The 24,346-nt window shown below is 36.4% G+C and overlaps 1 long non-coding RNA gene across 1 annotated transcript in view; it reads right to left on the bottom strand.

Moving 5' to 3' along the window:
• Window positions 1-17,832, bottom strand: part of LOC136029043 (uncharacterized) — a 75,192-nt gene extending 57,360 nt beyond the window's left edge. The window contains exon 1 of the long non-coding RNA XR_010617960.1: window positions 17,704-17,832. This is a non-coding gene — a long non-coding RNA (uncharacterized LOC136029043). The remainder of the gene's footprint in view (window positions 1-17,703) is intronic.
• Between the last annotated feature and the right edge of the window lie 6,514 nt (window positions 17,833-24,346).

Raw genomic sequence — 24,346 nt, 5'->3', positions numbered from 1 at the left:
AGGTCTCATTTAACGGATAATTTTTATATTTAAGTGATTTTTTTTTAATTTGACTTGGTAACACCGTCATAAAGTCCCATACGGCTTCAAAAAATACTTTTTGGGCGCTATATCTGGAATAAAAACGGAAGTGAGCAGGAAAGGGTATCGTCGTAATCTCCACGGTCGAAAAGTTGAGTTTTACAATCCTCCCTCATGTGCCTTCTTCCTTCAATCCCAGTAGTGAGTTTCATAAATTGTGGGCTGATAAGTAGAAGTAGCAGTCTATTGAAACATTGTAGAGAGATGGTTGATGGCTTATTTTTGTACTCTTGATTATATGTATGTCCTCTTTGTAAATTTGTCTCGGTAACTCTATTATAAATCGCCATATGCCATCAAAAATTATAGTTTTTGGTCCAATTTCTGAAGTAGAAATGCTTGGAAGCATGAAAAGTGAACCGTACAAATCTATGTGGTCGAAAACTAGTAAACAGAAGTTTAAATCTCTAGTTTTTGGGCTATCCCTGTAGCAGCCTAGTAAAAAGTAAACCACAGCCCATACTAACCAAAAGTTGAAAAAAAAATGTCGAGAATTAGTGAGAAGATGAGAAAACAATGAGAAGAATTGCCGCTTGAAGCTGATTCAGATATAGTAAATATTATTTCAATAAATTTTAACAATGAAGTTTTTTTTTTACCAAAACACATTTCTAGGAATTGGGAAAAAAAAAAGACTGAAACCTTTCGAAAATTCTTTGGCCTTAGTGCTAGCAAATTTCTCCTCTTCCTTATCTCAGGGTCAACACACCCATAGACTCAATTCGGGTAAATATTTGGATTGATTTGATAGCGCAAAGAAAAGAAAGCTTTGCACCTCACTTTCCGTCTCATGAATTAAGACCTTAAGCTGTAGCTTGCAATTATTAAATCTGACGTTTTTCCCTCTTCCGTTTTTCACACTCTTTTGTTAAATGATTTTGATTCTCTTAAAATATTGAAGTTCAAGAAGAAAAAGAAAAAAACAACTATAATCTATTATCAGATACTCCAAATTTTTTCAAGTAATACAGCAGAAAATTGCATTAGTAATTACATAAATTTTAGTACATTACTTTAACTACACATCTAAAGTTCGTTCAATTTCCTCCTGTTCCATAATATTTCAATTCATTTTATACAGGATAGTAATTCATAAACATCGGTATTATTTATCTTCAAAGCCTAAAAGATAAAGAGGATAATAGCCCTTGGATTCTTAATTTAGACAAAATTCTAGATTTTTGTTTTGGGTCGCTCTCCCTCAGAAATCACGCACACCAGCTGGCGAGTAACAAGCATGTTGACAAAGTGCTAAGCGTTTTGAGGAGGGTGCTAAGTGTGGCAGAACTGCGCTAAGAGTGGTGGAACTATGCGGCGTATTTGATGTTCAGATATGTACACCAGGTGGTCAGGAGTGAGCGCATCCTCGATTTTTGTTGGTAAAGCTAAAGAGCGATGTGAATCAAAACCTGTATATCTATGATGCCCTAAATTTTATATCTGAAATGAAGCTTTCAGAAAGTAAACGAAATTGCAATGGAATGAAGGAATGTTCAATGCCGTGAACGTTGAAAGCACTCGGACCACTAAAAAGGAAATAACTAAATTGATGCTCTGATTGTCGATCGCCTCCGAGAAGAATATACATTGTATTAAAGTTCTGATTCTGCAAAGGATAACAAAAGAATATCCAAGATATTCTTGGAAATGCTTGCCAGCTGTTATTTCTCGGTGAAAAGGGCCTTTAGATAGAAGCGACTAGGCACAGAGTACCCATTACGTGATCATTGGTATAAAAGTTTGATGGTGAGTTACTTAGTATCACACTGCCACATAGACATTTTATTAGTTTACATTGTTTCAAGTTTGAAAAAAGTTCAGATATTTTAAAAATGAGTGGTTTTACACTAGAGGAACTTGCAGGAGTTGACAGAGACGATATTAAGACAAGAGCTCCCAATTGAGCAGTTGAAATTGGAAAGGATTGTCAACTAGCCTTTGAGTGGGATGAGATGTTCGGTTGATATGTTATATCTTTGGGTAAATTTAAGTCGGAAGAACAATTATTTTTCGCAGTGAAAGTGAATAGAATGCATATATCAGACTATAACATGGGTTGAACGCAATCATGAAGCACACTGAGGACAGCAGATTGACTCATTTCATGAAAAAAGCGTGAAAATATATATTATTCTTTTATTACATTTCTGACAATAAAACTGTTTTATAATGATTTTTTGGTTAGATATTTTAGTTGATCGTCTATTCCTCTCTATAGAAAACCAATGGCATTGAGAATGTGTGCAAAGTGGAAACTTGCAATTGTTAGTTTAGTCTATAATTGGCAGTGGGAATGTCAAGAACAAAAAAATGACAAGAGAATCAGAAAATATTACGGAATCTCTTAAAATTGGAAAAGTGTTTGAATCTAAATAATTAATTCTCAGAAAAAATGCTTAGCATTACCATGGAAAGATTCTCCAACTTTAGACTATTGTAAGAGGCTTTTACGTGGTGGGCAAAATATATTTAATCAATTTATTGTCGTACTAATTGAAACAAAACAAAATAATATTGTGGGTTTACTTTTGAACACTACCTAAATACGTTCAAGTTTCCATGATGATTTTTTTTTCAGACACTGTTTTTTTCGTGAGAACAGTCGAAAATTTAAACTATCCTGTCAAAAACAGATATAATTGACTTTTTGTCACTCGATTGCTCCTCTCTCTCTCTCTCTTTCTAGAAGTAAAAAGAACATTCCTATTGTTCGCAAGTTAGTTTCTTTTTCGTGGTGTGAGAGTTAACACAGTGAAAAAATATTCTACCCATGCCCACTATGTATATATACATTGGGCAGCTGGTCATCATGTGATAACTAAACTACAGTTGATGACTTTAACGAAAAGTGTAGATTATCCTTAAGTGCAAATTAAGGATTGTAATTCCTGTCTTGAAGAGGCTTGTGACTCTCACCCAAAAGAATGCATATGCTCCCATTGTCACCACGATAAGTAAGATCAATGGGAAAATACTTAGCCTGGCAAGATTGGAAAAAAACCCTAAACGTGATTTCACTTTATATCTAAGGGATTGAAATGGTCGTGGATTTAAATTGTTTTGGGAAGAAGAATTTGGATCACGTTTCAATTGTAAAAACATCAAGAGAGAATGATTTCTACGTTTTCATTGTGAGGACAATGGTAGTTATGATTAAAAGCCTACTGATTTTTATTTGGCTGTTACAGAAAGGGATTCTTCATGTGAGAATATCGTGTGTGATATCACTTCAAATAAGTAACTTGAAATAGGTAAATTTTAAAATATGAATCATAACAGTATCATTGACTTCACAAAGAGACATAATAAAAATTAAATTACATTATACTGTGAAAAAGTGACCCTGACCCTGCATACCAACATCAGTCCAAGTCGAGTCACAATAATCTACAGCCACTAATCGATATCGACGATAACCACCTAAATGACGAATAAGAAGAAGAAATCTAAGAGATGAAGACAATAGGCTTTTTTATTGCACATATATGTTTTATTAATAATCAAATTTACATATTTTATTAAAATATTTTATCTTTAGGGGACTGAAATAAATATTATACAGGTATGAAAGGGAATTTTCTGCTATGAACTCATTTAATCGCGGATTGTCTACATAAATGTTGAGAAATTCATTGTAAGTCAAACATCAAAAAATAAAATATAATAATGCATGAAAACCACAGCTTTTGGTTGATAATTCTTGTGCACGCTTTCCATCTTGAATAATGGATTTCCCACTTCCTTCAAGGAAGTTTTTGATACAAGGTATGGAGAATGCATATGGTAGACCAAGTTAATCAATGAATTCTATATTCTTCGTTTTTTGAAAGATGCATATCCAATGCCTTGTCTGCACAGTCGATGAACTACTATTAACAATGAAAATCATATTGTTAGCACTCAGAATATGTTCAAGGAAATCCGAGAGTATGCAATAAGATTTGTATTTGGACATGTATGGATCAAAGTTAAATATAAACGATTATGTGTTCACGGTGCCAAGTTTAACAGAGTACTACCGTTGGTGGTAATTTCCCAAATGGTTTCAAAGTGATTTAGTGAGATTAACGCTACACTCTCCGGTAACGATTTGTTAAAGGTACACTCTAAGCCTGCACTGCCCATTCGGACAATACCCATATCTGGAGTACCAGACAAGTCCAAAACAATGATACCGTGACTTTTTGCCAACGTTGTACTGGTTATACCATTTTCAAATAGTTGTGAATCTTGATCCAAGAATCGTGTTGTCAATTCATATAGAATCCTATAGGACTTCTCAAAAGATAAATTGTAGAGAGGAATTCCATTTACTTTATGTACAAGATAGGAAAGTCCAAACATTTCAAATTCATGTGAAGAACTTGTCCATGATCCTGTGACACTAGCACTTCTTAAGAATGCCAAAGCAAGTTTTGAAGGAATTTCACCATTGATAAATTTAAGAGTCGGTGTAGGTACTTGAAGCAGTGGCAACATGTCGTTGATTGGTGATTGCGTGTGGAATGAGCAGTTTGATATTATTTCCAGAGGTTCTTATTTTTTTCAATTGAAAAAGCAACAGAGATCATAACCTGTTGCTTTCGTACATGAAGCATTTCCGAGGTGAGACTGACATTTGAATCGTGTGATAAATCAAGTGTTTTTCTCAGGATGAAATTGGACGGAGCGGGTTTTAACTTTACCTCATTGAGATACATTAAATATTTCATGATATAGTTTACCAACTAAATGATACTCCTTGATCACCGCCCAAGTGAGTTCATCATCACTATCAATATTTGATGCATAATCATAGCCCTTCACCAGGCCTCTCAATATCTTATACAACTTTGGATTCACCAATATAAATTGCATGTAGCTTGCATATTTTGATAAATTGTTGCCAGTGCTCTCACCAATATTGCATTTATGTAGACACATATTAGTCTGAACAAATTCTGCAGTAAGCAATTTCATAGGATATTCTATCGGTAGCGCTGTGAGTTTTATTGTCATACTTTTTCCCTCTGCAACTTTTAAATAAAAAATGTGGATGATAAATCTATGAAGTAGTCTTTATTGGAATAAATCTGAAAATTTACGTTTTCAGAGAGTGGTTGTTGTGGGAAAGATTGTTCATAGTATCCATGTTTTAAACTGATATCTACAGTTTCTGCATAGAAAAGATTTAGAGATGGGACGACTTCGGGAAGAGATTTGATGTTGGGATAAATATGTCATTTCAGTCTAGGAAAATAGATCTATTTTCGATCTCGCGATTTATTTCTTGGTTTCTTTCTCTTCTATGACAAGAGTGATGTCTTTCGCTTTTGACATGAGAAGAGACTGATGAATGATGAGGTGTTTCTCTACCTTTTTTAACCTTTTTGACTTTGTATGATTTCAACCGCTCACCAAGGGATCGTTTACAGGACCTGAGGTTTTGTGAAACTCCTTCCTTAAAATCTTTACCATCCCCCAATCGTTTAGTGTAGAGGATTTAAAATTTGCGGTAACCAGAGCAATATTTTTCTTAGCCAGTGGTAGCGCAAAACAAAACAACTTAGGAAATCATCTGCTAAGACCATACCCCGACATTGAGGGACGACCTTTGTAATAGTCCATTCTGTGACCTAATTGTCGTGGTCTGAGAATAGTAACATAGCAATCAATATCAGGACAAACAAATATATATTTTCAATTAGCCATCTCGTTGTTGAATGTGTTGAAAAGGACATGTAATCACAGCCTAACCTTTTATTATTGCGAAAGGATTATCTAATTCACTTCTTCATTTTAACTGACATAGTTCCAAATACGAAGTGTCGACAGGAATGAACTGAAAATGTTTTTTATTATAGTGATGAATATGTTCTATCGTCAACTTTAATTGCGGGGGAGAGTTTTGTCCAAAAATCAGTTGTTTTATTCTAATTATCGTGGAAAGATCAGAGATATTGGACATGTACGTCACTTAGAAATAATAGGGCATTGTGTACGTCTCCAGCAGATATCGAACAATCAAAATCAGAGTTTTATCCTATACAACGAACAAGCAAATTTTTTCTCGTCCCTATGAGTACGAGTCTTTAATATCTTCACAATTTGATATATTCCAGTGTTTTTAACTTTTTTTAAAATTCATAATCATAAGAACCACCAAAAATCTCATCATCTTTCGTGTCACGTACACAATATGCTATGGGTGTATTGTCTAGGATCCTTGACACTTTAAAAGGTTCAGTAGACCACAAATGGTCTTCCTCTTCAAAAATATTAGTAATTCGATTGATTCAAAAACTATCACCAATATTGATTTTTTTTCTTTTTCACTTCCCTCCCCCCTTCATTTGTGTCATGTATACTTGACACAAAAGTGTCAAGTATATTGTTATCGCCTCGATAAACTTCCATAGGGGTAGAATTAGACAGGGATCGATGAGGAAGTTGATTATTAATCAACTTTATCCATATCCATATCCAATTTTATCCATATTTTTCAATGTACAATATCTTGAAATTAAAAGTCAAATAGTTCTCATCAATCGTTCAGACAATGATGTCTTTATTGGCTTAAGACTATGAAAGAGCATTGAATTATATTTCAATAGAACCTTCTTTACATATGGATTAACAAATTCACTAGCCCGATCGGTTTGAATCTTCTTATAATAATACTGTTCAAGGATTATTTCAAAAACTTTAGCAACTTCATCACCTCTCATCGACCATAGCAGAATTACACATGCAAAGCGACTAAAACACTGATTGCAAGTAGAATGTATTTGTATTGCTCATTGTGATGCCGTATAATTTCATCTAGAGTCAAAAGACCTACTTATAATATTTGTAAATGGAAAAGGCTTTAGGTTTTCGAAGTGACTACCACAAACTCTATGATTACGATGTAGGGTTTAACTTAATTCATTCTGTAAATACTCTGCCTCTAGCTTCTTTTCAAGTCCAATGACTTGAGTCAAGTCAATTCCAGCATGTTCTCATGAACATGCTGCAAAACTTCAACTTTTGAATGTAAAGACGCAGTGAAGTGTCCACTTCTTTTTTGTGTACTTACAGGTGAGGGTGATGTAGTGGTATTATGACAATTTCGCCCGAATCCCGCCACTCTCGTCTGATCATTGTTACTTGGCGTGCTTTTATTTTCCGGAAATGACTTAAAAACATCTTTTAACATCTGACTAAATTCTTTTAATTGTTTAAAATATGGCTATTGCCAATAAGACTTTTGGGGAAGTTTGACGAGTTTAAGAATTTATGCAAATGACTGTCAAATGATACAAGTGTTTACGGCATGTTATCAAAGCTGATAATAAATCTTCTTCTTTTGGTGATTGTGGTGTTGGCGTTGAATTTTGAGTAATTTCCTTTTTGTGTTGAATGACATTTTCATTGACTGGACTCTCATAGTAGGTTTTATATTTGTAGAAAGGTCGAAGTGTATTTTGAGGCTAAATTAATTTTTCATCGTTGGCAATTGCTATCGTTGCCAATTGTCCTTGGGCGGAAGGGGCAGTGTCATTGGAGTCAATTTGTAGGTTTGGCCATCTAGAGAAAACTGTTTACAAGCCCTGAAATGTCTGACAGTAAAAGTGTAAAGAAGCTACCCCTCGCTTGAAGAAGTCATTTTCTTTTAAAATCGTTCTCTGTGTATTTGGTTGGTATTGCTGCTAGGGCAGCTACAAGTGAACACTGTTGCTTTGTCTGTTTATTAACTACTTCTGGCAGTTGAACATTACCTTCAGTTAAATTTAAACAAAGATCTAATATGAGATTAATGAATTCTTTGTCAACTCCATGTTTGAGTATGGCCTTCCTATGCCAGAGTTTTGAATTAACACTGTTGCTTTGTCTGTTTATTAACTACTTCTGGCAGTTGAACATTACCTTCAGTTAAATTTAAACAAAGATCTAATATGAGATTAATGAATTCTTTGTCAACTCCATGTTTGAGTATGGCCTTTCTATGCCAGAGTTTTGAATTACCCTGAACGGTGAATAAATGCCTGTGTTCAGGTAGTTTCTTCGGTGTTGTGATGACTACTAATGGCCTTTTTTACTGTTCACTGGCAGATATACGGTAATGGTATTGTCGAAAATATCAATGACTGCACGCAAACCCTCGGTGGGTTCAGATCGAGGTCCAGTAGAATTTAACTACAGGGTTTATTGGTAGTCTGATTGTGTGCCAAGAGTAAAAATTTCGGCTCACACGGATATATTTGTCTTTTTAAAGTTATGAGGTAACTTGAATCACAAACAACCTTCTACATAGTATAGTTGGTACTATTCGAAGCAAGAGCAAACATTTGCTCTGATGAAAGAGATTGTGTAGGACTAGGGTTACGGAAATTTGTTCATGATGATATCAGACAGTGAACAATAGTTACATCTCCTGAGACCATTCTTCAATAAATTCAGGCATATCATCAATAATCAACAAAGAGTCTGGTTCAATTGTATTTAAGATTTCAAGTCCGTGTGTGATTTTCGTGTCTGGTACAATAGTCTTTATTTAATCGTAGGGTTCTTACCAGACACTGTAGTAATAATTAATAATTTTTGGATTTTCTAAAAATACTTTGTTACGATTTTGAATTACTTTTGTTAAAAGTGTCTTTTTGCCAGACATTGACGGTCTGCAAAGAAGCATTCTGAATGGAGTTTTGAATTGGTACATAGCCCCTCAATGTCAAAATAGAACGAACTATACAATGCATCAGTATATTAAATAAATAATAATAATTCCCTATAATCGAGAACAGAAGAACAATAAATTTAAAGAATATTAAATGTTTTTATTTATAAATAAAAGACACTACAAAAATAAATTTAAGGAATAATATATTTATTTTTATAATGAAAGGCACTATAAAAACTGTCCTAAAAAGCACTTATCACATTTAAATAATACTCGGAAAGGGGCCCCCAGAAGGGCGCGGCTACCGATGGCAGCAGCAAGCTTACGACTGGACCCCCTCTCACCGGTGTGGGGTAAACAAGAATATTAAAAAAGCACTGATATAAAACAACAGCCCTACCTTGTTAAAGAACATAAAAAACTTCTGAGATGAAGGAAAAATAACCATATTACACATGGAAAAAAAGAATACTTCCTATTGAATTAATTCTGGACCAAGAAGATCTAACTGTGTAGATTGAAATTCGAAGAACGGGTCGCCATGACTTTCGCTCTTGGAATGAGATTACTTTCCACACAGTTTCTATAAGCACCCATGTTAAAATTCTCTTTCATATAGTTTCTAGGCACCCCTTTGCAGACTCTTTGGATTTCCTCATTGTGTTTTTGTACACAGTAAGCCTTCGGACCTGCAAGCAAACCATGGGAAATCAAGCCACTTCACGTCTTTGATTTAATAATAATAATCTGCTTGGGGCCTGGCACTTCACTAGCTCCTGTTAAATGGATTCGTCCCATTTGGTAAGGTCCATTCGAGAGATAATGTGCATACCTTTTTCCAAGTCTTATGATAAATTTTGGAAAAAGCGAATCAGTATCACCACAATATACTTGAACTTGTCCTTCCCTAGGCCATTGGCGCCTACACACATTGTAAAAGAATGACCACATGAGTATTTGTAAAATTCCTGTAATTGCACTACCAGCAGCAATATTTTTATTTAATATAATATTTCTTTTTTTCCTATGTAATAGGACCATATTGGAGTCTATGATGGCAAATGATGATAAGTTCGGATCGGTAACAATGCAAGCACATGCTCTTGGGTTGATTACAGCGTCACGACGACTTCTATTGCGCACGCTCTCGCAGATGTTTACCAAAGGCTGAATTTAAAATAAGTTTAAAGAATTCCTTTTCAACCTTCTTTTTCGTTTCTTGACGCTTACTAACAAAAGTGTTAATAAACCTTTTCAAATATGGCTTTTGGTCGAATTGGAGGGCTCTATGTAGCTTAGTGATCTTGGAACCATTGGCTAGCATCCATCTCGAAAGAACGTAATGTACAACGATATTCTCTTTCAGATGAAGGTCGGCAACAAATTTTTGTTTTAAAGGGGTTCATCGCGCACCCCCATCATCCACCAAACAAATGTTATATGGGCTCATTTGAGACTGTTAGTTGCAAGTCCTTAGTAATCGGTCTGTTTATGCACGGAAAAACAAAATTCTTTACCGAGTCATGTTAGCAGTATTTCACCATCAATTTCAAAAAGCCATCTTTGCGGTCCATACTTCTCAACAGTGGCAATGTCAGGGAAATTTGGAGCACAAGGATTGTTAAGTCATTTACGGCAAAGAGTAGTGAAGCTCTACTGACGGATAAAGAAAGTTCATATCCAGAAAAACCGCATCCGACTTGACACCGGTGTATTATCCAGTCGGGTTAGTTTCAAGGATACGATCTCCGTGAAAAACATACCCTCTCCTCATTAACTTCTCTACAAACAGATATTGATCCACCTCGGTGATCAGGCCTATTTTATCTTTACCGATTTTAAAAATTAAATTTATCACCAGATGAGGAGTGGAAAAATAACAACCCAAATCCAACCCAATTCCTCATAGATTTTATCCGAGTTCTTAGACAATACATCCAGCAACGTCAATATATCGCTGTCTAGGTATATTTTACAATAATCTTCCCCTTTTTTACACCCAGATTTTACCAGATTCTAACGTAAAAAACAGATCTTATTCAAGCACATATTACCATAATCTATTGCTTTCCATTTGAATTCTTTGAGCAATAGCTTCACAGATGGTTTGGCTATAATATTACATGAAAAAGTACCATCTGCCTAGGCACCATCTACAATGTCACCTCGCCACAAACGTGCCAACACTGGTAATATGAATTTTAAATTATAATTTAAATCGTCCATATAAATAGGCAGAAAATATTGCTGTCTAACGTTTAAACTACACGATTGATGGATCACTTCATGAGAGTTACTCCCCCCAGTAAAATTGGGTTTCTCAAATGTTCTTGGTTATGGACTGATATCTCCCTCCCCCACAACCCTCAAAAAATTTTCCCTTACAAGCCCAATGTATTTTAATGTTTTAACTTTTTATTTTAGTAAAACGACGTATTATTAAAAATTTATTTTAAATGACCAGTTCATTCTCTGGTAATAGGGTCATTGGATTGAATTTATTGCACAGCGTGAAATTGACCTATTTGCTGTTTTAATAAGTGCTATAATGGTTGCACTCATACAGCCTACCCACCCAATGTCTCAAAAACCTCTACCAATTGCATGTTATTACATGAGTCTCTTTTTGTGTGGCCATAAGTAACTGCAATGGTCTCAAGTTTTTTCATATGATTTAAATTTGATGGATCGTACAATGAGCTTGACTTCGCAGTCTAAGGACCACTTGTCACTCTGTAGGAGTGAATCCTGAAAGTTATTAAACCACAAGCTGGCTCTTCTACCGCTAATCGTTTCCACAAATTGGCATCCATCACACTTGAAGTGCCTCATATTATGTTTTAACCTTAGTTTAGTGCAAAATTTAGAAAGACACGTAGTCTTTCTAAAGATCACGTAGACACGACAGTCTTTCCACCTCTTACAACCCGACTAATATCTGGCATTGGAAAAATGTCCAGTTGAATCGAGTTCACTGGTAGGCTTGTAAAGAAGCTGTACCCAGTGTCTCACCGATTCAATGGACGGTGCCCTTACCGGATGTAATACCCCCTTTTTACTACTGCTCTCAACCTCCTCAAACTCTGTATCATATTGTAAAACAGTAACACCAATCGTTAAATGCTCATTAGCCCACTCAAAAATATTTATCCATTCAAGTGTTACTGGATGTTGACTATTTATATAATTAAATCTACTTCACGAAATTTTGGGCCCCCATTAGCTGCAAAACCGTCAAAACATGTCTTATTAGCTTTCTTTTGCAGAGGTTTGTGAGTTGCCACGAGGAATGCATATTTGAAGCACTGAAGCCTTGCATCAAAATGAAAGCATTGTGCATCTTTACACCCCCCTTAAATCTTCATGATAATTTTTTAACTCCCAACTCTTTTAAAATCTATCCGTATTAACATCTAAACTCTCAATAAACAAAACTACCGCCCCACTACCCCTTTCACTATAATTATCTTATTTTGTTACAGTACTATGTACCCGAGCCATAAATGCACCCTCAAAATTATGCAAGTCCAGATAAAATGGTAGCATTTCAGTTTGCACATAACGCGAATACACCTTACCGGCCTTTTCATTTAAATAAGTAATTTTTTGCTCGATGGATGCCTCAATACCATCCCTCCCACCCCCTTGCGAATCACTCTTTCAAGACGGGTTCGAATCTGGCCCGCATAGAAGTGCACTATTTCTACTAGATCCGTCATGATGCTATTCGCCATTAGCGATTTAAATGGATACCCAAGTTCAGTTCTATAGACATATACATTGTGCAAAGTTGAGTCGGTTTGATAGAACTCAGGTAAAATAGGGGGTGTTATGGAAATTTCATGTCCCAGGCCAATTTGTCCCCCTTCATTGTGAAAGGAAGGTCGGAAAGTCATAAAAAGTTCAATATTTTTTGTTATTTAAAAAGTGGAAATTTATTTTATAAGAAATATTTTTTTCAAACTTTTTTCTTCCCCAAGCGAATCATGAGTACTGTCCCTCCATCCAAACAATTTATGTTGGCTCCCATCCAATCAACGTATCTACTAAAACCTGGAACCCCTTTAACTTCAATTTCAGCCCTACTGGCGTTCGGTTTAACAAAAGAGGCAATTAGTCTATCACCCTCTCCAATTTAATTGCATAATCCATTCAGGTTAAATGATCAAACAAATTTGAGTTATGTAAAGTATGTACGAGGGGAAAGATTCTGCAGAATTTGAAACAATTCAACCGTCTCAACACTCACTATAACTAATATTGTTACGTCTCAAATAACATTTCTATGTGCTGCATGCTAGGGCTCAGGAGTAAAGAATCAGTTTCTTTGTTAAAACGATCCTTCAAACGCATCATGCGCCTAAGTTGGTAATGTCTGCTCATCGTTGTTGTTTTTTTTCCAACATTTGTGTATATTTAAAAATATTTTCGACCTTTCGGGAATGGATGGGGGCTTCAAAAATTTAATATTTTACCCGTTATGACATTTATGAATCGTTCTAAACCGTTTCTAATCATTATATATTTCTTGACTCAATGTTTAACTCTTTATTCGAACAATTTAATTTGAAAGACGCGCGAAAAATACCGATCTTTGATTTTCTGTTAAATTTGAAAAAAAAACCTTTCTGGTAGAAATTAGGATGATGTGAAGGGAGGAGCCACCTCCCCCAATCAAGGTTGCATCAGGAATACAGTTTGACTGAGGTCTGAACACTTCTCCTGGCAACCGTCCTGATCACAAGAAAATAGCAGGAACCCCCTCTTTCACTGGCCTCCACCTAGGTTGAAACATTACCGGACTCCCGAAAAAACACATCTAACATATCCTGGCATACTTCTGACCAAGTTTGCTTGAGAAGTAGTGGTTGTACAATATCGCAAGAAGGTTAATTCGAAAATAATTAAAAACCCTAATGTCTTTTAAAAGACAAAAAGATAGCGACATAGGAAAATACCAAAAAATTTTTAAATGTCAAATCGGAATTGATTTATCTAAAAGCAACTTCAATTTTCTCCTGGTTTTAGAGGCCATGCTACCATATTAGTCACTAAACATATACACACCCCATATCAAATTAAGTGCAATTATATGGAACAGTAAACAAAGTACTAATATAACATAATTTCTAATACTAATATAAACACATAGCATATAACAAAATTTTATGCCTAACTCTATACAAATAACACAGTAAATCTGTCAGTTCTTTGCTATTATATTATTGTATATTATCTATTGGGATACGAGGAAAGATCACTGCGTCTTTTCATGGGGGAAGGGTTGTCCAAATCCTCAAAAAGTGGTGTTGTGGATCAACTTTCTAACGTCAAGGTTCTTCCGATCCCTCTGGAGAGTTTTCACCACTAGCTTTCGCTCATTTAGAATTGTATATAGATGGACAAAGGATGTAATATCCTTTTGGATATTAATTTGGGGAGAACAGCTCCCCAAATTTCACCGAAGCCCTTTTAGTAGGGAGTAAAAGATCATATTTACTTGATGCTACTTAGGAGAAGCCTGAGGATAAGTATAAAGGTGGAATGAGGATAAGAGGTGGAAGGAGGGGAGGCATTCTCCAGGAGTAATATTTTTTCAATGAATCCCCCCCCCTAAGAACAAAAACTTCTTGACCTGAAAATCATGTGGTATTTCCATCCCCCCCCCCGTCTAAAAGCATTAGGGCCTTACCTATTTCAGGGCTGATTTTCATTTTCAAAGGAAAGTCATGCACAAACCAAACTTAAGCTTAAAGGCCGGGGGAGAGGACAGAAGCTTTCCCATTTTTAGATTAAAACGAATATGATATTATAAACAAATAGAAATAAAATCTAAAAAGCGGCAGTTAATAAAAAGGAGAATAAAAAGCAGAGAGCTAATTCAAAACTCAAAACAAACAAAACGACCAGGTATACGAAAGAGGCTACCAACCTTCCAGCTCCCCACTCTTTGCACTAAAATTTGCTTTTCCAACAATGCTTCAAGAGCGAATGCTCTAATAAAAGATCAATGTGGTTAAAATTTATTTATTTCCACGCATTATCTTAGTAATGAAAGGGTTTACTTATTCCTATTTCCTTCAAATAATAACCTTTTTTTATTTTTTTAAGATGACAAGTGTCAAGGGTGTCTAAAATCAGTAAAAATGGACTTGGCAGGCTATAATCATCTACATGACAAACGACGACAGAATGAGATAAACCCTTAAACTTGGGAAACATAATACTAAAACTATGAATTCGACGCTTTAAATATGAATGCATAAGAGATGCTTTGCTGACGTTGAAAGAGTGGTTTCATACGCTCTTTTTTCGCTAAGGTTCAAAAAGCAAGCCTCTTTTCAGATCTCCTTTCAGATAAAAAGTTTTCTAACATGTTTGATGAAACTTTGCAGAGAACATCTGTCATTGTTGTGGCAATAAACCCTGGTGGTGTATAATAAAAGAATTTGATATGATTTGAATTTTTTTTTTAAGACCATATTGAACCTATAATTTAGGCGGATATCTAATTTATTTGGTTTGTAGCGGTTATGAGAGTAAATTCATTAATTCTTGTTGAAATTTATAAAGTTCAGAAATTAAATCTATGGCAGTAATCAAACTTAAAACAAGCAGAAATGGCCCTAAAAACAGAGTCCTGGCAATTTCTATAGCTCCTACCTGTTAAATAGTGTTATACTGAAAACAGTAAACAGAAAGAAGAATGATCTTATAGAAAACATGAACTTTCCAAAACAAAACAAATCAATTACACGTTTAGTAAGTTATATCATGACAAAACTACTTTATCTTTTATGTAAGCGCTAATTTTGTTCTGGTTGAACAACATGAAGTTTTGTAGCAACCTACAATCGGCGTCACAAACAATAGTGTCTAGTGAGCTATGCCTTGGTTCTACTTCCTCACCATCAATTAAATCCTGTTTTTGTCGAACCCTCATAACTTTACAAGCATTACGTACCAGAAGTTTTGCCTTAAAATAATGATATCTTCCTTAAACGTGGCCACAAATATCTTATTTCTGCTCAAATTTCTTTGGGGAGGAGGGCAGCTAGCCCTCCTCCCCAAAGAAATGGGGTATCGTGTGCACTGGTATCGTGTGTATCGTATCGGTCATATTTTTATGTTTTTTAAGGTGGTTTGGTGCCTTCTGTAATGGCTGCGGCAGTGGCTGCAACCTAGGAAAGAGCAAACCACAGCCCATAGTAACTAAAAGTTAAAAAGCGCAATTTGAACAAAAAATACCGCCTAATGAGAAAAAATTACCATCTGACATTGATTTAGGAATGATAACGATTATTTCGGTTAATTTTAAAAGTAAAAGTTTATTGAGAAAATTTTGTTTAGATGATTTTGAAAAAGAGCCTGAAACCCCTCGAAAATAGCATCAGATCAGAATCAAAGTCACACCAACAGAATCAGTATGGTCAAAATTAATATACAGGGTAATTAGAGTCCACACCCTTTGAGCAACAAAGAAAAAAACTTTTTTCCATGGGTAGCACTGATGTGTCCTTTTATTCCCCCCTTTTTAACCAGGAGTAGCGAGTTACCTGAACAACATAAAGAAATATTTAATGGTTCATTCAAATGGAGATTAAAATTGCTAGTGCCCTTTTTAAATAATAAAAAAGGTTGATTGGCAGCTATCCCCCCGCCAAAAAAGAACAGACCTCCTTCTCCTAAAGCCGTCTGATCAGAATTATGAGATAGCAATATTTTTCCCCATAGTTGAAAGGTCCAATAACCATACTTTTGGTGATGATCTGACACTTCATAGCCCCTAGGAAAATGATGTAAATTACGCATTTATGGTCCAACAAAATCTATTGGATTAAAATAGATTATTAGAGTTCGTAGTTCAGTCGATAGAGCTTGAACTTTGAATTAAGACGTCAAAGGTTCAAGTCCTTATAGGGCTTTTTTTAATTATGGTTTTGTGCCTTCTATATGATTACGTGGATAACCTGTATTTGTTAAGGCAGAGTACGGTAATTCTTTACCAATGTAATTTTTCCGACGGCGCCAAAAAAATTACGACAAACCGCCAAAATTTGTGTAAGTTTGAGCTTAATTTTTTTCTGGGACTTTATTAATGAAAAAAACGTTACTTTTGTATTACGTTTTCTTTTAGTATTTCGGAAAAAAAAAATCATGTTATTTGAATTTATCGGTTCATTGTTTCTTTTGGTTCCCCAGTCTTCAAAGAAAGGGTTTCATATATAGCCTAGCATTTGCTATTGGGAAATACTCGGACATCTTCTAGGGTGGAGTTTTTGTAGGGGGAGGCTTCCATGGGAAGAGTTTTCCATGAGAAAGAAAGTTTCTGGGGAGATTTTCCAGGAGAAAATTTACATGGGTGTGGGGATTTCTAAGCATTATTTGAAAACTGTCACAAATTTTTAAAAATCAACTGGAAGTAAGGAACAACATTAAAACTTACAATGGACAGAAATTATTCTGTTTACGAACGAAGGGGGTTCCCTCAGTAAAAAAAAGATCATGGCAGTGTTTTTGTTCTACATTAAATTTATATTAAAAACGGGCAAAGATTAATTTTAAAAAATCAAAGTTTTTGTAAGAGAAGAAAAGAGTGAAGTTAAAACGTAAAACTGACAAAAAATTATTGCGTTTATAAGTGTTATAAATGCTAGACTATAAGTGGTTATAAGTGTTTTCGGTAAAGCACTAGTTTTCTATAATCCTATAAACATAGGGAAAACATAATTAGTTGGTTTACTTGTTCTATTTTTATTGATATATATTAGATAGGCTGTGAAGTAATAATTTGTATCCGTTTCAAGTTTCAACTTTGCTCTTTACTTCCCTTAGAAAAACTTTTTTTTTAGATTAATTGTTAATCAAGCATGAGATAATGAATATAACGGCTATTTTTATTGTATTAGTGTTCAGAAGAGCCGTCAAACTCCAATTTTACTCTAATAATCAATGCAATATACATAAATCAAGGAACTTACTTTTAATACTAAGAGAAATCAAGAGGGTTTTATCCAAATATCCAAGTACACAACAATCACACGTACACACAGGGACATGCAGTTCCACTAGAAAGTACACTGACTATTGAATGACGTGCTCAAAGATACTAAACAACTCTCAACAATGAAATAGGACTGACAGAGTCTTCTAAGCACAGCAATCTCAACTCCGGAACCGCTCATTTCCCTCGAAAGGCTAAGCTATGCATCCAACTTTAGGTGGAAAGAAAATTATGTTAAGCTCCCTGATAAGGTAAAAGATTTTCCTGTTTTGCCTTTTCTACTATAAGCGTAATTTTGACATAGAACATCAATAGCATTTAACATTTTATAGCATCATAACATTTATTTGATGATATAGAGCGAAGTCCCAATGGATTGTTTCTAAATGTTGATGAAAAACAACGTAAGTTGTACAATTTCTTTCTATTTGCATCCCTGTTTTTAAATCATTGTTAAACCATAAGTCACGAAAAAAGGTAGAAACTTAGAAACTAGAAACGTAGAAACTTTGAAAAAGGCTCATTCAATAGGAATTTGTAAGGGCTAGTGCATTTTTAATAGTCGGAAGTGATTGCAGGGCAATTAACTCCCCTTCCACGCCCATCATTTCCCCAAACACATTCGACCAAATTTTAAGATATCTATTTTGCTCAATGTAGTTGAAAGGTCCAGAAATTATGTTTTTGAGGATGACAATCCCCTCACAGCCCTCAGGGTAAGGGTTTTAAGTAATGCCCTGGGGACCTATAAGGTTTTGAAAGAAAGTGTGGCCGTAAAAACTTCAAAAAGAGCTCATTTGATTGGAAATTGAGAGGACAATTGCCATTTTTAATAATCAAAAGTGATCGGAGGGCAAATGGAACCCCCCTGGTCCATCATTTCCCACAACACTTCCAGTCAAAATTTTGATATAACCATTTGTTTACCGTAGTTGCAAAGTCTGGAAATTATGCCTTTGAGGATGACAACCCCCATACAGACCTCAGGGCAAGGGTTCTAAGTTATGCCCTGGAACATATAAAGTTTTTATAGTAAGCATTGTCGTCAAAACTTCAAAAAGAGCTCATTCGATTAGAAATCGAGAGAACTAGTGCCCTTTCCAATAGAAGAAAGGGATCAGACGGCAAATGCCCCCCCCCCTAGTCCATTATTTTCCCAAACACTTCCGATAAAAATTTTGAGAAAACCATTCTGCGTAGTTGAAAGGTCCGGAAATTATGTCTATGAGGATGACAACCCCTCCACAGCCCTCAGGCCAAGGGTTGTAAGCTATACCCTGGGGCATACAAGGTTTTTCCAGATAGAGTCATTTGATTGGTAATCAGCAGCTCTAGCGCCCTTCTTGAGAGTCAAAGTGATGGGACGGCAGCTACCCCCCCCCACACACACACTCACGTTTTTACAGAATTGATAGTACAATGAAATTTAGAAGAGGCTCATTTGGTTGAAAATTGGAATTTCTAGTCTCCTTTTAAGAGTCAGCAGTGATTTGAGAGCCACCAGCCCCTCTCCATGCTCATCATTTCCTCAAAGAAATCCGATTAAAATTTGCAGATGGCAATTTTTTTCATTGCAGTTGAAGGGTCCGAAAATTGTGTCTTTGAGGAAGACATCCCCACCCCAGCAGCTGCCAGGGCAAGGGCTGTAAGTTATGCCCTGGGGGCATATAAGATTTTTTTGTAGAAAGGGTGGTCCTACATACTTCGGAGGGACTCATTGGATTGGTAATCAGGATTTGTAGTGCCCTTTTTAAGAATCAAAGTGATCAGAGGGCAGCTACCCCCCCCCCACTTCGTGTTGTAGCAAAATGCATCCAACAGAAGGGAAATGCATCCCGAAATACATCCAAATTTTGAGACAGTCATTTTTATTCAAAATTGTCCAAAGATCATATAACAGGGCTTTTGCTGTTGATACAAACCACCAGACCCTGGGTGAGGGTTGTAAGTTCTACCATGGGAATTTAAGGTTTTTTATGGAAGGAATGGCTGTTTAACATTAGAAGAGGCTTATTTGGTTAAAAATTGAAAGTTCTATTTCTCTTTCAAGAGCCAAAAGTGACGGACAGCGTTTAGCCCCCCACCCATCTCCGACAATAACTCTTTTCACTAAGCGTATCTGACTGAAATTATGGGATAGCAATTTTGTTATGATTAGTCCAATGAACACATAATAATGCCTCTAGTGTTGACACATCCCCCAACACCCTGAGGATAGGGTTGTAAGTTATGCCATGGGGGCATATAAGGTTTTCATGGAATGGGTGGTCCTGTAAACTTCAGATGGGGCTCAATTGATTTGAAATTGGAATTTATAGTACCCTTTTTAAGAGTCAAAGTGACATGAGAGCAACCAGCCCTCCCTCCATTTAGAGAGAGCAATTCTGTTCATCGTAGTTGAAGGGTCCGTAAATTATGTCTCTGAGGAAGACACCCCCCCTCTCCTACACCTCTCAGGAAAAGGGTTGTAAGTTATGCTCCGGGGTTATATAAGGTTCTTATAGAAAGGTTTGTCGCATATGTTGCATCGAGATTGGATTTTTTAAATTTTGAGAATTAGGTGTTACTTAAATACAAATAACATTGGAAAGTTCGTCTGGGTAGGTATGAGGTATCGTTAGGATTTTCTTAAATAATTGTTTTTAGTGTCTTTTCAGTCCATGCTTTGTTGCTGTTATTTTTTCGGTTGTTTTGTGTATGTCACCATGGCCCAATTGGGCTTTCGTATGAATAAATCTATTTATCTATCTGTCTATTTATGCTTTGGAGAAGACTCAATGGATTGGTACTCAGAAGTTCTAGTGCCCTTTTTAAAATTCTAAGTTATCAGAGGGTAGCAACCACCCCCTTCTCACACAGACACACTTAGTATTCTCCCGTGATGAATCCAATAGAAATTTTGAGATAGTCCTTTTATTCAAAATAATTGAAAGACATATAACAAGTTTTTTGGGGTTAATACTAACCACCAGAGCCCGAGGGCGAGGGTTGTGAGTTATGCCCCTGGGTAATTTTAGGTTCTTATGGAAGAGATGGTTGTATAAACCTTAGAGGTGGCTCATTTGGTTGAAATTGGAAGTTCTATCTCCTTTTTAAGAGTTAAAAGCGATGAAAGTCAACTAGCTCCCCTCCAACCACCCCTCTTTTGACTAAACACTTCTGACTCAAATTGGGCGATGGCAATTTTGTTTAAAATAGTCCAAAGAACATAAAATAATGCTTCCAGGGTTGACCCAACCCTCCAAGAGTCCTGGAACAAGGGCTTTAAGTTGTTCCCTGGGGTCATGTAAGGTTTTTATAGAAAGCGTCCTTGGATTGGTAATCAGAAGCTCTAGTACCCTTTTTCAGAGTCAAAGTGATTGGAGGGCAGCTACCTACTCCCCCCACACACGTCGCATTTTACCGAAGTGCATCTAATAGAAATTTTGAGATAGCCATTTTATCTATAATAGTCCAAATATCATATAACAAGCCTTTTGGGGTTGCAACAAATCCCCAGAGCCTGGAAGCAGGGGTTGTATGTTATGCCCTGGGGGCATTTAAGGTTTTTTGGAACTGACGGTTGAATAAACCTTAGAGCAGGTTCATTTGGTTTAAAATTGGAAGTTCTAGTCCCCTTTTAACAGTCAAAAGTGATGGAGAGTAGCTATCTCCCCTCGGCTGCCCCTCTTTTCATCAACCGAATTTGATCGAAATTGTGAGATAACGATTTTGCTTGAAAAAGTCGAAAGAACATATAACAATGCCTCTAGGGTTGATACAACCCCCAGTGCCCTGGGGATAGGATGGCAAGTCATTTACCGGGGGCATATAAGGTTTTTATGAAATGGGTGGTCGTACAAACTTCAGAGGGGGCTCATTTAAAATTAGAAGTTATAGTGCCCTTTTAAGAGTCAAAAGCGATTTGAGAGCAACCAGCCCCCACCCACGTTAACCATTTCCCCAAAGACATCCAATCAAAATTTAAGAGAGCAATTTCGTTCATTGTAGTTGAAGGGTCCGGAAATTGTTTCTTTGAGGAAGACAACCCCAACACCACAGATCTCAGGTCAAGGGCTGTAAGCTATACCCTGAGGGCATATAAGGTGTTTTATAGAAAGGGTGGCCGTACATACTTCGAAGGGGACTCATTGGATTGAAAATCAGAATTTCTAGTACCTTTTTTAAGAGTCAAAGTGATTTGAGAGCAACCAGCACTCCCTTCACGCTCATAATTTCTCTTTACACCTCTAATCATATTTGGAGATGGAATTTTTGTTTTTGTAGTTAAAGAGTCCGGAAACGATGTCTGTGAGGAAGATACCCCCCCCAACACCTCTTAGGTTGTAAGTTATGCCCGGGAGTATATAAGGTTCTTATAGAAAGGGTTATCGTATATGCTTTGCAGAAGATTCACTGAATTGGTAGTCAGAAGTTCTAGTGCCCTTTTTAAGAGTCAAAGTGATCAGAAGGCAGCTACCCTTCCCCCCACACACACACGTCGTGTTCTCCCAGGATGAATCCAATAGAAATTTAGTGATAGTCCTTTTATTCAACTTAATCGAAAGACCATGTAAAAAGTTTTTTGGGATTGATGCTAACCACCAGAGCCTGAGGGTGAGGGTTGTATGTTATGCCCCTGGGGCATTTAAGGGTTTTATGGAAGGGATGGTTGTACAAACCTTAGAGGTGGCTCATTTGGTTGAAATTGCAAGTTCTAGTTAAGAGTTAAAAGTGATGAAGACCAACTAGCCCCCCCCCCCCAACTAACCATCTTTTCACTAAACATATCTGATTGTAACTGTGCAACGGCAATTTTGTTTAAAATAGTCCAAGGAACATATAACAATGTCTCCAGGGTTGACATACCCCCCAGAGCCCTGGGGCAAAGGCTTTAAGTTATGCCCTTCGGCCATATAAGGTTATTATAGAAATCGTCATTGCAATGGTAATCATAAGCTCTAGTGTCCTTTTTGAGAGTCAAAGTGATCGGAGGGCAGCTACCACCCCCCCACACACTTCTTATTCTACCGAAATGCATCTAATAGAAATTTTGAGATAGTATTTTTATTTAAAATAGTCCGAATATCATGTAACAAGACTTTTGGGGTTGCAACAAACCTCCAGAGCCTGGAGGCAAGGGTTGTTAGTTATGCCCTGGGGGCATTAAGTTTTTCATGGAATGGATAGTTGAATAACTGTGGAGGAGGCTCATTTGGTTGAAAATTGGAAGTTCTAGTATTCTTTTAACAGTCAAAAGTGATGGAAGGCAGCAAGCCCCACTCCCCTGACTGTCCCTCTTTTCGCCAAATGTATCTAATTGACATTTTCAGATAGCGATTTTGCTCAAAATAGTCCATAATACAAATAACAATGCCTTTAGGGTTGACAAAACCCCCCAGTGCCCTGAGGATAGGGTTGTAGGTCATGCTCTGGCGGTATATAAGGTTTTTATGAAATGGGTGGTCGTAAAAACTTCAGATGGGGCTCATTTGAATTTGGAAGTTATAATACCTTTTTAAGAGTCAAAAGCGATTTGAGAGCAACCAGCCCCCCCCCCCTCTACAGTCAGCATTTTCCCAAAGATATCCAATCAAAACTTGGTGATAGCTATTTTGTTCATTGTAGTTGAAGGATCCGAAAATTGTGTATTTAAGGAAGACACCCCCACCCCACAGCTCTCAGGGCAAGGGCTGTAAGTTATGCTCTCGGGGTATGTAAGGTTTTCTATAGAAAGCGTGGTCTTACTTACTTCAAAGGGTACTTATTGGATTGATAATCACAATTTCTAATGTTCTTTTCAAGAGTAAAAGTGATCAGAGGGCAGCTATCCCCCCCCCACACACACGTCGAGTTTTCCCAGAATACATCCAACAGAAATTTTGAGACAGTCATTTTATTCAGAATAGTCCAAAAATCATATAATTTCGTAAATATTAATATAACACTAGATTTTTCTTTCTAATTTACTTGCTTTTTGTTGGTTTTATTATGTTTAAGTTCTTTTTTTTTCCTATGGTCCGGCGGCTTTTTTGGAAATTCATTACATATAACCAGACTTTGGGGGTTGATACAAACCACAAGACCCTGGGGGTGAGGGTTATAAATTATGCCATCGGGGCATTTGGAGTTTTTTATGGAAGGGATGGTTGTTTAAAATTAGAAGAGGCTCATTTGGTTGAAAATTGAAAATTTGTTTCTTCTAAAACTAGAACAAAAGTGATAGAGGGCATCTAGCTCCCCTCCCCTCTCCGAAAACCCCTCTTTTCACCAAGCGTTACTGATTTAAATTATGAGATAACGATTTTGTTCAAAATTATCCAATGAACATATAATAATGCCTTTAGAGTTGACACAACCCCCAAGGCACTGGGGACAGGGTTGTAAGTTATGTCATGAGGGTATATAAGGTTCTTATAAAATGAACGGTCGTTTAAACTTCAGACGGGGCTCAATTGATTTGAAATTGGAATTTATAGTGTCCTTTTTAAGAGTCAAAGTGATTTGAGAGCAACCACCCCTTCCTCCACGCTCATCATTTCCCTTTACACCTCCAATCATAATTTGGAGATACTAATCTTTTTCAACGTAGTTGAAGGGTCCAGAGATTATATCTGTAAGGAAGATACCCCCTCCTACAC

This window comes from Artemia franciscana, chromosome 1, assembly GCF_032884065.1.
Source record: "Artemia franciscana chromosome 1, ASM3288406v1, whole genome shotgun sequence".
Classification (NCBI taxonomy): Eukaryota; Metazoa; Arthropoda; class Branchiopoda; order Anostraca; family Artemiidae; genus Artemia; species Artemia franciscana.
This window is presented reverse-complemented; position numbering and strand designations above follow the sequence as displayed.